The sequence below is a fragment of the Poromitra crassiceps genome (assembly GCF_964638095.1).
Source record: "Poromitra crassiceps genome assembly, chromosome: 4".
Classification (NCBI taxonomy): domain Eukaryota; kingdom Metazoa; phylum Chordata; class Actinopteri; order Beryciformes; family Melamphaidae; genus Poromitra; species Poromitra crassiceps.
In genome coordinates, this window is record NC_139626.1 from 48,282,726 (window position 1) to 48,299,665 (window position 16,940).

General features: G+C 46.2%; 1 protein-coding gene and 1 pseudogene across 2 annotated transcripts in view; both read right to left on the bottom strand.

The window, feature by feature from the left end:
• The window catches only part of mgat3b (beta-1,4-mannosyl-glycoprotein 4-beta-N-acetylglucosaminyltransferase b), an 88,243-nt gene that overhangs the window by 55,164 nt on the left and 16,139 nt on the right, over positions 1–16,940 (bottom strand).
• Positions 2,379–4,154, bottom strand: LOC310774919 (kelch-like protein 10 pseudogene; annotated as a pseudogene). Its single transcript has one exon. The product of its transcript is annotated as a kelch-like protein 10 pseudogene (transcript).

Sequence of the window (16,940 nt, forward strand, 5' to 3'; positions counted from 1 at the left end):
AATGACGTAATGTAATGTAATGTAATGGAACATGAGACTGGCGGTTAAGGCCTTGCCACACTGCGTTGGTACAGATGAGGAACATGAGACTGGCAGTTAAGGCCTTGCCACACTGCGTTGGTACAGATGAGGAACATGAGACTGGCAGTTAAAGCCTTGCCACACTGTGTTGGTACATTATGAGGAACATGAGACTGGCAGTTAATACCTTGCCACACTGCGTTGGTACAGATGAGGAACATGAGACTGGCAGTCAAGGCCTTGCCACACTGCGTTGGCATGGATGTGGTTGTACTGCAGCTAGCGGGGCGATAGAGACAGTCAGTCTGTGTGGGAACGCCAACAAAATGTTACTACGGCTGCCGCGCAAGTGGCGTAAAACCCCCCATATATCTCAATGGGCTGACTCACCAAAGGACGGTGCTGTGGCTCCCTACACTACAGGATTGGGGATTCTAAAGCAGGTACATAAAACGCCTGTTCAGATGCGCGTTTACTGCGGGGGTTAAATCCCCGATCATGTCTACCTGGGCTGGGCTAGCAGCTAAATGCTAACTATGCCGAATGGATAGAACGGCGGATTTACCGCACCCTGACCACGGCCTCAGCCAGCTACCCCAGCGTCTATGACGAGACACAGACTGTCTCTATGTACGGCGTACATGTGAAAATGTGAGACATTTAACTACAGAGTAAACACGCAACAACAAGAATAAACTTGAGCCACACGCACGGACGCACACATATACACACACACACACATACAGTATTATACACACTCACACAAACACACATGCACGCATGGCACGCACAAAGATTAGAAACATCCGGAACACTGGCATCTGCATTTCTGTTCTTCTCATTCTACTCCATTAGATTCCTTTCAAATTCCTCTGTAAAGTCCTATTTAATGCCTACTTAACACTCTTCCTATCCGTGTATATACTGTACTAGACATCTCGCGCACTCGATTCCCGCCCGTCCTTCAGCTCGCATTCGTAGCTCGACCGCTGTGCGGCCTTGCCCGCAGCTCGGCCGCTGTGTGGCCTTGCCTGCCCTATTGGCGCACGCACAATGTCTCCCTCTCTCGCTCCCTCAGTCTCTCCCCCCTCTCTCCTCTTCTCCCTCAGTCTCTCTCCCTCTCCCTCAGTCTCTGTTGGGAGCCTCCTCAGCCTGGTGATAGCAGCAGCAGGAGTACGCTAGCCACCGTTACTAGCCGATTTAATACCGTTTTTACTGCGTCAGGAGCTATTTCACAACAGCGATGGTGTGCCGGGTAATAACACACGGCTGTAGTAATAGCAGCAATAGAAGCCCTACTGTCCGCAAATGTGAAGGGAAAGAGACTAGAGGCTAACGTTAGTAGCAAACATTGGGCTAACATGCAAGCAAGTGTCAGATCATATCAAACAAGCATTTAATGTTAGGTTATTTACCATTGCTGTCACGACAATGTTTGATGATGATGATGTCGTTGGTGGCACAAGAGTAAGAATGTCACAGACCTTGCCACAGATGAAATAGTTATAGGACTCAAGGGATTTGAAAGCCTTCAGCTCCTGAGACGTGTATGCCAATACTGTATTCACAAGGTAGTTATACATATTGGACTGCACTTGCAATGTTGTGATTTTGTCTTTTAGATATTTTCTTTTGACAGTATCTATATGTAATCTAATATGTGGTGGCCAGTCCGATATAAAGGGTATAATGTCTTTTTTCTTTTTTTGTGGACACCAGGAAGCATAGTTGCTACCACATTAGTTGCAATTCCACAAATATCTCAAAAGGTTATGCATGGATTTGCCGAAACTTGGCAGGATAGCAGGCCCATAGGTCATGGGCCAACTTAGAACTGATTAACTTTCCACGGCCACTAGCCAAAAGGGGGCGTGACAATGGACATGGCCAATTACAAAAAGGCACTAAACCTCCACACGGATACACGTGGTCATGGGCTAACTTAGAACTGATACACGTAACACCACAAAACTTTGTAGACGAGTTGGTCATGGGCCAACTTGGAACTGATACACGCAACACCACAAAACTTTGTAGACAAGTTGGTCACGTGCCAACTTAGAACTGGTTAACTTTCCACACCCAATGGCCAAAATGGGGCTTGGTAATGGGCGTGGCCAATCACAAAAAGGCATTTAACTCATGGGCCAAGGAAGAACTGATTCACTTTCCATGCCCACTGTCGAAAAGGGGGCGTGGTATATAAAAAAGACACCTAACTTCCAAACGGATTCACGTAACACCACAAAACTTTGTAGAAAGGTTGGCAGAGTCTACTGAGGGCACGTTTTTTCATTTGATGCCCAAAGAGAAGTGTATTTATGCCAGTCTATGCTCAGGTGTAGAGGCTGGATGGGCTAGATGACAGATGGATCCCACTGATCTGCAGACAGGCTCATCGGTGCCGTGGGGGCGGAGGGCAGGGCAGGGCGAGGTGCGGCGTACTCGGCCATGTTGGGCAGCCCATGTGCCACGCAACAGCTGGACGCGCTGCGTGAGATCTCCATATTTCCGACCTTGTGCCACTCGTTGGTGCTCCTGTCGTAACGCTCCACGTCGGGGCAGATGGTAGTGCCGTTGAAGCCTCCGCAAACAAATAGCTGGTCGTCCATCACCTCGATGCCAAAGTTGCTGCGTGGATTGAGCATTTCAGGCATGACGCTCCATGTGTTGGTCAGAGGGGCGTAGGCCTCGGTGCTGCACTTTCGGGCGTCGCCATCGAAGCCGCCCACTGCATAGACGCGCTCTCCATAGGCGATGACGCCCAAGCCGCCGCGTCTGCTGATCATTTTGGCGATCAGCGTCCACTGGTTGGTGTCTGGGTTGTAGCATTCAGCTGTTTCCAGGAAGTCGGTCCCATCAAAACCACCGCAGATGTACACTTTGCCATTGAGTACTGTGGCGCTGGCGTCACTCCTCTGCACATTCATGGGCGGGAGCAGAGTCCACTGGTTGGTCTGAGGATCATAGGTCTCAGCACTCTGGAGCCGGCTATGTCCGTTGTAGCCTCCCATGACATAGATCTTGCCATTCAGTACTGCCATGCTGACATAGCAGCGGCGATCATGCATAGGCCCCACCTCGTGCCAGGTGTGGGTACGGAGGTCAAACTTCCGCACAGTGCTTAACGGCTCTACTTCTTCGAAGCCACCAGCACAGTAGACGACGCCATTTAGGAAAGCAACGCCGTGGTAACCCCGGGGACGCTCGTCACGGTTTGTGACATCGACCCAGAGGTCTGCGCGGGAATCATACGCCTCAATGGCATTGATTGGACTGCCGTCGCTCCAGCCTCCGAAGACCAACAGGACGGCATGAGGCAGGCGTGGGCGGGTCAGAGGGTTGGAGGCTCGGTTGACGGTGTCTACATCCATGGCGCTCTCTGCATCGATGATGACTGGCTCGCACTCCGTGTTGTCCTTAACGCGACTGTTGTCTTTCACCTGGTTGATGAAGTAGTTGGTGGTCATCAAGCCAAGGCGGATCTTGGGCAGCAGCACAGATATGTCACCTTCACGCTCCTCGGGGGAGTGGGCGATCCAGCGGACCACGGCCTCGAATGCCGTGCTCTCCTTCCTCACGTTCAGATGGTCTTGTCCGAGAATGTCCATCAGCTGCTCCAGAGAGAGTTCCAGGAACTCTTCGGGGGCTGCGGCAATCTGCTCAAAGTGGGCCAGGATGAAGCAAAAGGCCTTGCGCCTCAGATCTTGGCAGTTGTAGAAGTCCACAAATTTAAAGATGCTGATGCAGGTCTCTGGGCAGAGCTGCGCCTCGAGGAACTCACAGCAGAAGTGTACGACGCCCATGACACCGAGGCAGTGCGCTGCTATCAAGAGCTCACGCACGTTTTCCTCGGTGACCGGGACAGAGCGGGTGTAGATGTACTCTAGGATGAGCTGCATCATGTCGGCCGACACGGGGCCGGGGATATCATAGATGTTGTCGTCGTTCCGGCCATGGGTGAAGAGAGTGCGGAAGGATTCACTGCAGGTGCTGAGAGCGTTCTTGTGGGCGTTGAATTTGACGCCATCGACTCTGATCACCGCGTCACACAGAGGTGATCCCTCCAGACGCTGCTCATTAAGCACTGACCAGATTGACCTTTCTGCTTGTTCGTTGATTTTGTTTGACATGTTCAATAACTCTGTTTAGAGACGAGTTGATTTTGTCCTAGAGCTTACCATCAGCTTACAGTCCTAGTTATAGAGTCTGCAGGGAACGATTTACGAAATCACTGAAAGATGTCACAATGTCTATGACATCATCAGTGTGTCATACATCTCTGAGATCAGGGACTAAACGAGGGGTGGCCAAACTACGGCCTGCGGGCCAACTGCGGCCCGCTGCCCGTTTTTGAGTGGCCTGCCATGCATTTTGCATTTCTTTTTTTACTTAGATGAGACAAGATACTTAGAATTCGGAGTTTAATGTCAGAATTCTGAAAAGAGAAGAATTCTGAGGAAAAACATTGGAATTTACTTTCAGAAACTTTAGGAAAAAAAGTCAGAATTCTACGATTAAAATCAGAATTCTGAGACAAAAGTCTACATGTGACATCACTGATGATATTACCCATGATGTTGTACTGGAATTTGAATGTCTGGGGTCCCTAGATTTTTGTGACATCAAAGTGGGATCATCACAAGCCAAAAAAGGTTTACTTAACTTAACTAACTACAGAGTCTAATAACGGCGCGGCTGTTCGGTCATTTATGACATCACTCATTGTCTCTCACAAATCACTTACATACTGTACAGAGCCATTGTGACATCATAGTAGTGACCAGGCCAGCCATCTAGAGCTGCATGACATCATCTGTGATTTTTGACCTTATCAGGGTCTGTGACATCATCGGTGATTCATGACATCATCAGTGATATGACATCAATATAGTAGTAGTCTCACTGGCCAGCCTCCTCTCCCTTGCGTCCGAGGAGTCTGGCGCCGCAGGGTCTCTATAGTGGGATTGCGATGGGCGGCGCTTAGCGGCAATGCCCTTGGAAAATAGTTTCAAACAATCCAACTTGCCGTTTTAAGCATAGACATATATAAAGGCTAGATGGCTTAAGGCGGAGTCACCAGCGTCGTTGAAGCGCCGCCATCTTGCTACGGCAGGCTTTCTGGTACGTTCTATGGTAGCTGTTGGAGGGTGCACAGACAAAAATACTCATAACTCGCTGAAATCTTGACGGATTTACAAACGGTTTGGTTTATTACAAGCATATTCCGTTCCCGAGATAAGGCAAAAACAAACAAAAAAACACTAAAAACACTATTTTTTTGATGGGCTCCAAATTACACCAAAATTAAACCGAAGCATCTATGCCATGAGAGGGATTCAGGCACAAAGTTTCATGCAGTTTCATCCATTTCCCTAGGAGTTATGATCATCTGATGTGATAATACTAACCCAACAACAGATGATCATAGCTCCTAGCAAAATGGATGAAACTGCATGAAACTAGGTGCGTGAATTCATCTCATGATGATGATGCTTCGGTCTAAGTTTGGTGTAATTTGGAGCCAAAAATAATAATAAAATAGCGTTTTTTTAACCCATAGATATATATAAAGCTGTGGTGCCGTAGCAAGATGGCCACCATGCGACGACATCGCTCTCCATTGACCGGCAGCGCGGGTAAGCCATCTAGCCTTTATATATGTCTATGGTTTTAAGCATGTAGCAACGAGCTAGCGTGTAGGTTTCTGCCATTAGCTTGCTAGCTAGTTAACGTTGTTGTTTTCACTGAGGCGGCAGGGCACTATTTACAGCGACACACAGGGAGGAGGGAGCGGAAGCCGCTCTGATTGACATGGTCGGAGCCAATGTTCAAAATGTACCACCTGCGATTTGCGTCACGCAAATAAGGGCTGTGGTTGGTCAATTCGTATGTGTGTCACCAAGGGCGAATATCTGGTTTCACGAGTGGGGGGGACACGATAAAATGTAGAGCGCTGACCCTCTAGGGAGGTCCGGCGGCATGCCCCCCCCGAAGATTTTTTTTTACATTTTAAAGTAAAATGCATCAATTTGGTGCACTCTGAGGGGAAGATTAAGAGGCTAGCTAGATCTATGAAGAACTACACACATCACTAAATACATGCCTTTTAGACACCACCTCCTCCAACTCATCAGAGGTCTGATATGAAAGCAGGTGACATGAACAAGGCATAGAACAATACTGATGTGAAAGCCAGAGCCATATTGAAATCACGTTGGTTGTATTATTATTATCATTATTATTATTATTATTATTATTAGTGTGCTTTATTTTAAATTCAACCATGTTCACTGCTTACCATGTTCACTTCCTCTCTTCACCTAACCCTTTATACAGCAGCAGGGACGTGCAGAGAATGTTAGAGGGGCAGGGGCTGGCAAAAAAGTTGTAAAGTTTTTAGCCAGATTTAGAGGAATATCTCATTTTAAATTAACATTTGGATGATACTTTTCACAGAAAAATAACTCCACAAACTGAATAATATTAGTACAAAAGTTAAATTTGCTGTTACAATACTGTTGTGATATCATTATTTAGTCTTAAGAAAAGCCAAACTCTGTGAGTGCTGCCTTCAGGGACGGCTTGGAAAGGGGAATCTCCATACAGAGCGCCATTAGAAATGCATTCAGGGTCTGGAGAGTAGAGCCCGACTGATACTGGATTTTTGAGGCCGATGCCGATACCGATATTAGGGAGTAAAAAAATTCCGATACCGATAATATCGGCCGATATTCTTTTTTTTTTTTTATCAAATTTTTATCCCCATTAGTGCTAATTTTTTTATTTATTTATCCTGGTTGTTGCTCCACCCTCTGCCAATCTGGGGAAAGCCGAAAACTGGCTCCATGCTTCCACATGGGCAGTTAGCCAGCCGCTTCTTTTCCCCTTGACAGGGGAAGCTTCACCGGTAGGACATAGCACGTGGGAGGATCACGCTATTCCAACGAGTTCCCCTCCCTCTGAACAGGCGCCCTTAACGACCAGAGGAGGCACCACATCAACAACCCTCAAATATCAAACACTTGACAAAGATATGAGTTGACATGAATTGAAATATGTAATGTAGGCAGGATATTTTACAGCTTATTAATAAACTCAATGCAATGAAACAATTAACTGGGAATTTAATAATTATAAATAACTAGAAATACAAAAACACAATAGAATAAATATTTCAGAAAAAATATCAAATATACACAACATGCCGTCTTAACTTAAAAAAAAAACGGCAATATCGGCGCACCATATCGGCCGATACGATATATCGGTAATCGGCCAATATCGGCCGATAATATCGCCGAACCGATATATCGGTCGGGCTCTACTGGAGAGGTCACTTTTTACACACGAGGAAATCCGTGGCAATCTTTTGGAGTAGCCTATAGCTTATAATTAGCAACTCAATTAACATTCTCAGCCATAATATGATGGCTGGTAAAACAGTAGCGTATTAACACATTGAGTGCCACAGCGCTTCAGTAAAATTGTCTGCAGCCTGTGCCAGATTCACTTCCATTCAGTTGAAAACAGCTATAGAATTTTTTCTATTAGGGCTATATTGACGGGGTTGTACTTTAATGAAACATTGAACACTCCTGCTTCTTCCAAAGAATAAATTTTGTTTCTAGACAGTTCCATTATGAAATGACAGCCTCTGAAAAAAGTGCACTTTCAAGGGTTTTCTGTCGTTTTTTTTTACTTTCCAAGATATAGTCACTTTTATGAATACCTTTTGCACTCTAATTTCGAGCACATTCACTAACTCTGGCTGGTGTTTTCTGATGTGGTGGCGTGGTGTGGTTTCTGTGCAGCCTGCGTGCCCCCCCCCCCCCCCCTCTCCCCCGCCCCCCCTTCTCCACCTCTGAGCTGTGGCTCCTCCCCACACGCACAGAGTTTGTTTTCTCGACTCCGTTTTTGCCCCGGACGGATCCCAGCGCGCATCAAGGAAATGCAAAACGCGACTGAACGAAAAGGCTTGGCCGTTCGGCTTCGGATGCTGGCTTTCTGGCAGGGAATCGTGTGTGGAGCATAAGAGCTCAGTTGTGAGCGCGGATGCAGCCGAGCCCACTCTCCGCTGCAGACAGAGCAATATATACGGCTCTGGCTGAAGCATGCATCGGTTTCCTCTTTGATCACGTCTTTCCCTGCTGTCTCATGCACAAAGTAAAGGATCTGAGGTGGGTGGCGCAGCTTCCCTGTCGATGTTTAAGGTGGCGCCGTGTGATCCCTTGAAGGGATTCATGCTCACTGGCTAGGTACGACCTTAAACAGCAGAATTATGGAATAATATGAATTATGATTTTAGGACGTCCACAGACGTCCTTGGCACTCCTCGTTACATTTTTTTAGGACGTCCAGAGACGTCCTTGGCACTCAATGTGTTAAGCATGATCTTTTCAGTTTACCCACGATTTCTTCAGTTTAAAAAGTGGGGGGCACAGAATCAAGGTTTTGAAAAGTGGGGGGGACATGTCCCCCCTGTCCCCAGTGGAAAATCCGCCCCTGTGTGTCACACATTTTGTTTTGGTCTTATGGGCGGTCCTTAAACACTTTTCAAGAGTTCACCCGACGTAGATGTTTATCGGCTGCTACTGCGAAACTATTTTCGCATGTAACTACCGTAAATTCCGGACTATAAGGCGCACCGGTCTATAAGCCGCAGCACCAAAATTGACTATTTTTTTCTTATATAAGCCGCACCGGACTATAAGCCGCGGGTGTTTTGATGTTTAATTACCATATCAAAGGGTTCGTGCACAGAGAGGAATGTCGGGAAAGAGATCGCTGTTTGGGGAAGCTCCCATTTATTCAACAAAACAAGCATTACGGTAGGGTAGGCTATAGGCTATAAACTCCCATTTATTAACATTTAAACAAAATAAATACCGTAGCTATAAAAAATAAAACAATAATAATAATAATAAAACAATCCTCAAAAGGATAAAGTGCTGTAAAAACAATCAAACAATTCTCAAAAGGTTAAGGTGCAGTAAATACCGTAACTGGAAAACAAAAAACAATCCTCAAAGGATAAGGTGCTGCATGTCTCTTTTTAAGATCACATTTCAATATACGTACGTAAACATGTACCGTACTGTAATCCTTCTCTTCATCTTTTAGGTGAAGGTGCAGCAAACGGCTGTAAACATAGTCAAAGTAAAGTCACTAATCCTCGTCTTCCTCGTCTTCCTCTTCTTCCTCCGTACTGAAACCAGCAAAGTCCTCAACTTCTGTGTCGGAAAGGAACAGGTTCAGGGTGGCTTCGTCAGCCACTCCTCTCTCTCCTTCGTTGTCGCTCTCAAAACCAACGAACTCCTCTTCGTCACTGTCCGACTCGAACAGCCTCTGAAGGCCATCAGATGTGGCGGCGTCCTCCTCTTCGTCACGCAGCAGCCCAGCCTTTCGGAACCCGTTGGTGATCGTGGATGTCTTCACACTCCTCCAGGCTGTCAGGACCCACTGGCAAACTTGTGCGAAGGTTGCCTTCCTCATGCGCCCTGTTTTAGTGAATGACTTGTCACCGCTCGTCATCCACGTCTCCCACTCCATGCGCAGCGCCACTTTAAATGCCCGATTGACACTGATGTCGAGTGGCTGGAGGTGTTTGGTCGTGCCCCCAGGTATCACAGCTGGGATACTGTTGGTGGTCTTGATGGCTGCTTTGACTGAATCGGTGATGTGAGCCCTCATGCTGTCCAGGACGAGCAACGCTTTCTTTTCGTGAAAGAAACCTCCAGGGCGCTGGACGTAGCACTGGGACAACCACTCCTTCATTACAGTTTCCATCATCCAGCCTTTTTTGTTCACTTTCACGACGATACCACTTGGCATTTTCTCTTTCGGCATGGTAATCCGCTTGAAGATCACCATGGGCGGCAGCTTCGCTCCAGATGCTGTGCATCCTAGAACACAGGTGAAATTGGTTCTCTCGTGACCTGTGGTTCTCAGCGTTACCGACGATTCACCTTTTTTGTTCACAGTGCGAGTGAGTGGCAGGTCGAACGTCAAGGGCACTTCATCCATGTTGATGATCTGCTCCGGTGCGATGGAATAATCCTTGATCTTCCTTTGTGTGTATTCGCCGAAGCTCGCGATTTTCTCCTGGTAGTCAGGAGGAAGCTGTTGGCAGACAGTCGTCCGCGCCCTGACAGACAGTCCCTTTCGCTTCATGAAACGAAAGCACCAAGATGGCCCACCTAGGAAATGTTCAATCTTCATCTCGGTGGCTACCGTTTTTGCCTTCAGTCGGATCTGCACCGTGGAGACGCCTCGGCCGTCTGCTCGCTGGGTCAACACCCAGTCCTCAAGGCAATCCTCAAGCTCCGGCCATCTGCTTTTGTGGCCTCTGAAGGACTTTTTCGTTTTCTTGCACTGGGACAGTTCCTCCTGCTGCTTTTTCCAACGTCTGATCATCGATTCATTAATGCTAAGAGTACGCGCGGCTGCTCTATTCCCCTCTTTCAGTGCGAGTTCGACTGCTTTCAGCTTGAACGCTGCATCGTGAGAATTTCTTCGTACTTTCCCCATGGTGAGTGAGAGAGAGACTGCTCGACTGCCCGTCTTGTTGTGGTTCCGGGCTGATGAACTTTGCTTACCGTAATTACCATATGTAAGGGTTCACGCACAGAGGGGATTGTTGGCTGTTTGATGAAGCTCCCATTTACCGTATTAGCGTAACATTTCAACAAAACAACATAACACAACACCTTTGTGTTATGTTATGTTGCACACAGTGTCCGCGGTGTGGTGAAAAGAGGGCAACAGAGGAAATTAAAACAGAAGTGGATTTATAGGTAGAAAGAGTGCTAAAAAAGAGAGATTTTATTTTTTTATTATTATTATTTTATGTATATTTGGAATTTTTTTTCTGAAAAAATCCATAGATAAGACGCACCGTTATATAAGCCGCAGGGGCCAAAAAACGGGAAAAAAGCCGCGGCTTATAGTCCGGAATTTACGGTACCTATCTGTGTGAGGATCAGAAGAGATCCACTTTCAATGCAATCTACAGCATCAGGGCAGTCAGTCCTGGCTTTCTTCTGCTCCCTTACAACGAAAGCAAGTTCGTCAGCTGCACAACCAGAAGATCCCGTTTTCTGCCGGACATTCTACATGTCAACTGCTTCACTCGCTACTGGTTTGCAACCAGACTAACGACAGTCCCATGACCAAATCCCCCCCACAGAACACAAATACAGGACATTCCCATGAGCAAATCCCCCACAGAACACAAATACAGGACATTCCCATGAGCAAATCCCCCACAGAACACAAACACAGGGCAAGCATTTACAATAGAGCCTTTTCACGGGGGCCATTTTGTGTCGAAAAGGCAGAATAAACAGGTGCAAGCAAAACACTAATGAGGGTTTCCAACTTCCAATCATGGAAAAATGGAAAATGGAAAAATGGCCCCAGTGAGAAGAGTGTATTAGTGCTTCATCAGCATGAGTATTTCAAATAAGAACAGTTGTAGTGGCCGGAAGCTCCGCCCAAATCCTACACTGATACAGGACAACACACTGCTTACTAGGGGTGCACCGATCACGTTTTTTGCCACCGATCACCGATTGCCGATCACCTATGAGAAATATCTGCCCAACCGATCATCGACTGATCACCGATTACCGATCACCGATATATATATATATATATATATATTTATTTATTTATTTTGTAAGCAGCTATAGCAGTCTATTATAGAACAGTTTCCATTTTACATATAGGCCTACATTTCATGCATCAAATTGAAAGTGCAGCACATTTTCTTTTTTTCTACATCAATATTTTATATTTTGTAGGCTAAAGGAAACCGCCAACATGATTTTTTGTGTGTGAGATAATTGGAGCACAAGACTGTGTTGAACTAAATGGCTAGTAGTTCAGTCCAGTTCCCTCAGTTCAGTTTATAAAAGAACAAAACTCATTCCACTTCGGGATTTCCATGTTACCAGTTCAATGCAGTTCAGTTCACTCAACAAAAATACTCCATTTTCCGGGATTTCCCTGTTACACAAGAAAAATAACTTCGACCCAAGTTAACTATTTTATCGATTAAGCTAAAGCGGCTAAAGCTAACCGGAGCTATTAACGTTAGGAGGATACACGCAAATATGGATCAAACACGGACTTAACAGCATGCAAATGCCTCGGTAGGCGGGAGGACTGGAGGTAACTTCTCTCTGCTGAGTCTGCTCATCACCAGCTGATGTGTGTGATTCAAAGACGCAAGGGGTATGTTGACAGTCTGGTGTGGTGTGTGGAGGTGAGTACCGTAATTTTCAGACTATAGCCGCGGCTTTTCCCCCATTTTTCGGCCCTGCGGCTTATATAACGGTGCGGTTTATCTATGGATTTTTACAGCTAACGGCCACTAGGGGACCTCCTAAATCTATGGATTTTGGTACGAGAGACAGAACGAGAGCAAGACAGACATTACGAGAGCGAGACCCTGATTGGATGATGTTGCAAAAAATGTGCCTCGCGACCTGATTGGAGCACTGTGCCACTACGCTCTCTCAGCCACTACTGTAAAACACCCTCCCTCCTCCCACCCTCCCTCGCTCCGGGGGAAAAATGTCAGCGATTGAGCCAGAAACACAGTCTGAATGAAATTGAATGTAACGTTCCCAATTCTATGTATTACATTCTAAAAACTTAACGGCAACATTTTGGAAGGCTAAAGGTCCTTACACACCGAGCACGTATTTTTCGTGCGATTAATTCGCACATCAATAATATTTTCCGAACCTATATCAGTCAATGCAACCGTGCATACCAACGGCGAAGTTTCGCCCAGCGTTATTGCGGTGTTTATTTTTTCGAACCACGGTCGATTTTTCAGAAATTCGCTTCCGACGTGTACACATCTGTGGCTGTGATTGACAGGTGGGTCAAAACTCGCATCGCAATTTCGTGCCGTATATTCGCATCGCTCCCGATGTGTAAGGACCTTAAGCCACACAACTAGCTCGTTGTAATCTAACATCATGCTTCAAAAGATGGAGAACTGGCTGTGTTACGACGATGAGGATGCAAAACATGTAATTTGCATGTTTCGTTCCACCCATGTTTCGTCCACGCTGCCAAATTCAATGGAATTAAACAAATCTTGTAGCCTATGTTGGACGTAGTGAAGTGTTTTTGATTGATTTGTTCATCGGACTCAAAACGGTCTCCGCTGATAAGACACGGAGATCTCTGTTACAGGCAGGCGCTACGCCTCCTCCTGACCAGTTTTAAACATTAAAACACCTGCGGCTTATAGTCCAGTGCGGCTTATATATGTAACAATCATTCAATTTAGCTGCTGCGGCTTATATTCAGGTGCGCCTTATAGTACGGAAAGTACGGCTGACGAAAGCAAAGCGTGTGCTTTGCAACACAATGATATAAACGTTAGAGCACAATATGAAAGTTAAACGATGGACATTGAAGACATGAAAATGGGCTGCCTCATGTTTCTCACGTGCAGCATGATCGGCTATGCGATCGGCGACAATAAAGAAATATCTGCAGCAGCAGATCACATATTTGAGGTCAAAATCGGCCGATACAGATTGCGTGCCGATCGATCGGTGCACCCCTACTGCTTACACTAACTTCAATCCTCATAGATCAGTGGATTAATGATCCGGGTTCAAATATCATTCCAGGTACTGGAACAAAAGCTTTGCAATTAATGAAGCAAACATAACTCTCGTGTTAAGATCGCTTGGTCTGTTTGATGCACCGACGCGTTGTTTTGCAAGACTGATGAGCAGTTCTGGTACCAATAATAAATCACATTGTATGATGAAGTAGTTAACGGTTTTTGAGTGATTATTTCGACAGATATTTATTATCGTTAGTAGCAGTAAATAATTCTATCTGACATCACTAGATTAGGCTGTAGGCATAAAAAGAGCATGTCAGTTCTTTACAGATTAATGGTAAATTGTACAATTGATAAGCCTAGTGGATGCTGAGGACCTGCGAAAACAATGGGCTGCCTCTAATGAAGGCCTGCTGCAATAGCGCCTCCTCTGGTCGGTCGCGGCGCCCGTTCAGGGCGGAAGGGAACTGGTGGGAATAGCCGGCGTGATCCTTCCCACATGCTACGTCCTGCCAGTGAAGCTCCCCGCTGTCAGGTGAAAAGAAGCGGCTGGCAACTGCGCATGTGTCGGAGGAAGTACAATTGGGGAGAAAATGGGGGGGGGGGGGGGGGGGGGATCAAGGAAAAAAAATTAAAAAAGATGGGACGTTTTGATTGGACGTCAGATGGAGAAACCAGACCTTCCAGCGACGGCTGAAACGCGAGGAAAATCTATCTTTGGAGGGGAATGTCAGAGGAGGGCGAACAGAGCGGCTAACATCTGGCTAATGGCAGCTCATTAAACCTGGAGAAACAACCTGTTAGCACGGCGCGAGCAGCGGACGAGAGCAACACTCAGCTAGCCCATTACCCCCAAGTGGCGGCTATTCATACGTGCAGGACGACGGCAAAACACACACAGCCACACAAATAGGCACGTTTACAGAGATACACACCAAAAGACATACAAGCAGACATGCACACACACACACAATATTCAATTATCGCTTCCTCATACCGCATTCACACACGCTGCTCAAACGCTGCATAATTCCCATAGCAATCAAATCTAATGGAGTTCTTGGCAATTCAGCAGCATCTGTCCACTCCTCCTCCTCCTCATCTTGACTACAGCATTCAATCAGCCACACCACACACACACACACACACACACACAAATTACAGCGGGCCTATTAGTGATTTGTTAAGCCTTCCCATTGGTTATGGCAGGCTTAGAGCCTTCATGCCTGGCTGCTGTAGATTTGCATGGCGGCCTGTGAGTGGTGTTTTGCATGATGGCCATGCAGGTGGGACTGGGCCCAGTAACACCACATTCCACTCATTCTAACTTCAACTGAACAATGGCACTGTCCTCTATGCTTAGATAACATCTGCATAATTTCTGCTAATTATTCAGAAATGTCTTTTCTTTCTTTTCATATATATATATTTTATTTATTTAAAAGGCAGTCATGTTGTTAGGTGGGGGTTTTGGTGGATTGATGAGCAGACACTTGAAGGGCTTGGAACAGTTGGTAAATGGGAACTAGCAACTGACGCTTGCTTGCAGGTAAACAAAGACTGAAGGCTGTTGCAGAAGTGGACCAAAAACTGAATACACGATCAGGCACCCTGAAGCTGGCAGAGTAGAGTCTTATAGCCCTCGAACAAGGCATCACATTAAATGATGACATCATAAGCGAAATCACCAGCCTTCAACAGTGTATTATGTCAGGTGTTAAAACATCAATGATGACATCGTCACTGTAATTATCACATCACTCTCGACTCCTCACTGAAATGATGACATCAGTGTCGACTCCTCGGTGACGGCGAAATCACCAGCCTTCAACAGTGTATTATGTCAGGTGTTAAAACATCAATGATGACATCATCACTGTAATTATGCCACCATCGGTGTCGGCTCCTCAATGGTGACATCATCATTGTAATGATGACATCCTCAATGATGACATCATCACTGTAATCATGACATCATCTAACGCATGTAGCAGAGTTTCTCCAACGATTGAGTAGGTGATGTGGGACAAACTTTGCCTCATTCGTTCCATAGCTGGCTGAAATCCCCCCTCCCATTTGAATTATAATTTAGGGGTTAGGCTCGATATCCCCCCTTTTTATGACTTGGCTGTCTGTGAAAACCAAGTTGAGAGGTGATTTAAGGGCCCCACGCAAAACAGACCACCCCCCTCTCAAGACACCCCAATCAAAAACTGAATTATTTCTCAAGGCCTATTTTACAATTACAAAATCATTTAGGTTGCTACAATAATTAAGCATAGTTGTTTTTTTTTACCCTTTTTTTGCCATTTACCTTCACCAGACAGGACAGTAGGCAGACAGGAAAGGCAGGGAGAGAGGGGACGACACGCGGCCAAGGACCTCGGGTCGGAGCCGAACCCGCGTCGGCCGCGCCGAGGACCAAGCCCTCCGTGGTACGCACGCTACCAGGTGAGCCACCACACACACAGCACGGGCCTACTTTTCATTTTGATAATTATACCGAAGTCTTATCAATTTCGGCCAATTTATGGAAAATCCTCCAATATTGCATGTTTTACAGTTGATTCGATTTTGATTCCCAAATTCCATGATTCCGTCAGTTTCTTCTGCATTGCGAAAATCCTACGGCCTTCTGAATGTGATTATTAGTATCCGTTTCAGTGGTGTCCCATGATGGTCTAAAATGCCATTTGGAAAGGATTTTCGACCCAATTTTCTGGTGGAAACTTATTAGGACTTTTTTTTTGGCCATAACATTTTATTTTAGAAAAAATAAAAAGACACAAAATATATCAGTGAATTATGGGTCTTCAAAAAAAGACATATTGGCCAAGGCCTTGCACCGTCACATAGATGAAAGAAAGGGAGATAAACATCAAGTAATCGGAGCGGAGGACACATTACAATCATTCCTTTGACTCTGCACTCCCGACATGGTGACGTGTCCCTCGTGTGACTTGTAAAATGCACGGCTTGTCTCTGTCAAAATGAGACCCTTGTTCCTAAAAGAAAACACTGAGACGTCGACGTCGGGGTTTTCACCCGACAGCTGTGGCATGCAGCACGGAAACACTTCTCCTGACCAATTCCCCTCATGATCCCAATCACATTTTTGGTGAACCTCTGTGTGCGGGAAACGGTCAATGAATGTGTTTGTCCATTCGACACAAGGGGAGGTTGCCACTTGCCAGCGCAAACTCCGTAGCAGCCCTTCTTCATTAAGAGAAGGCTGCAGAAGAGTTGCGCTGGTAACCTCGCTGTGTGTGTTGTACGGACAAACTTCACCCGTTTCCAATGGCACGAGGGGGGGAGTCGATGA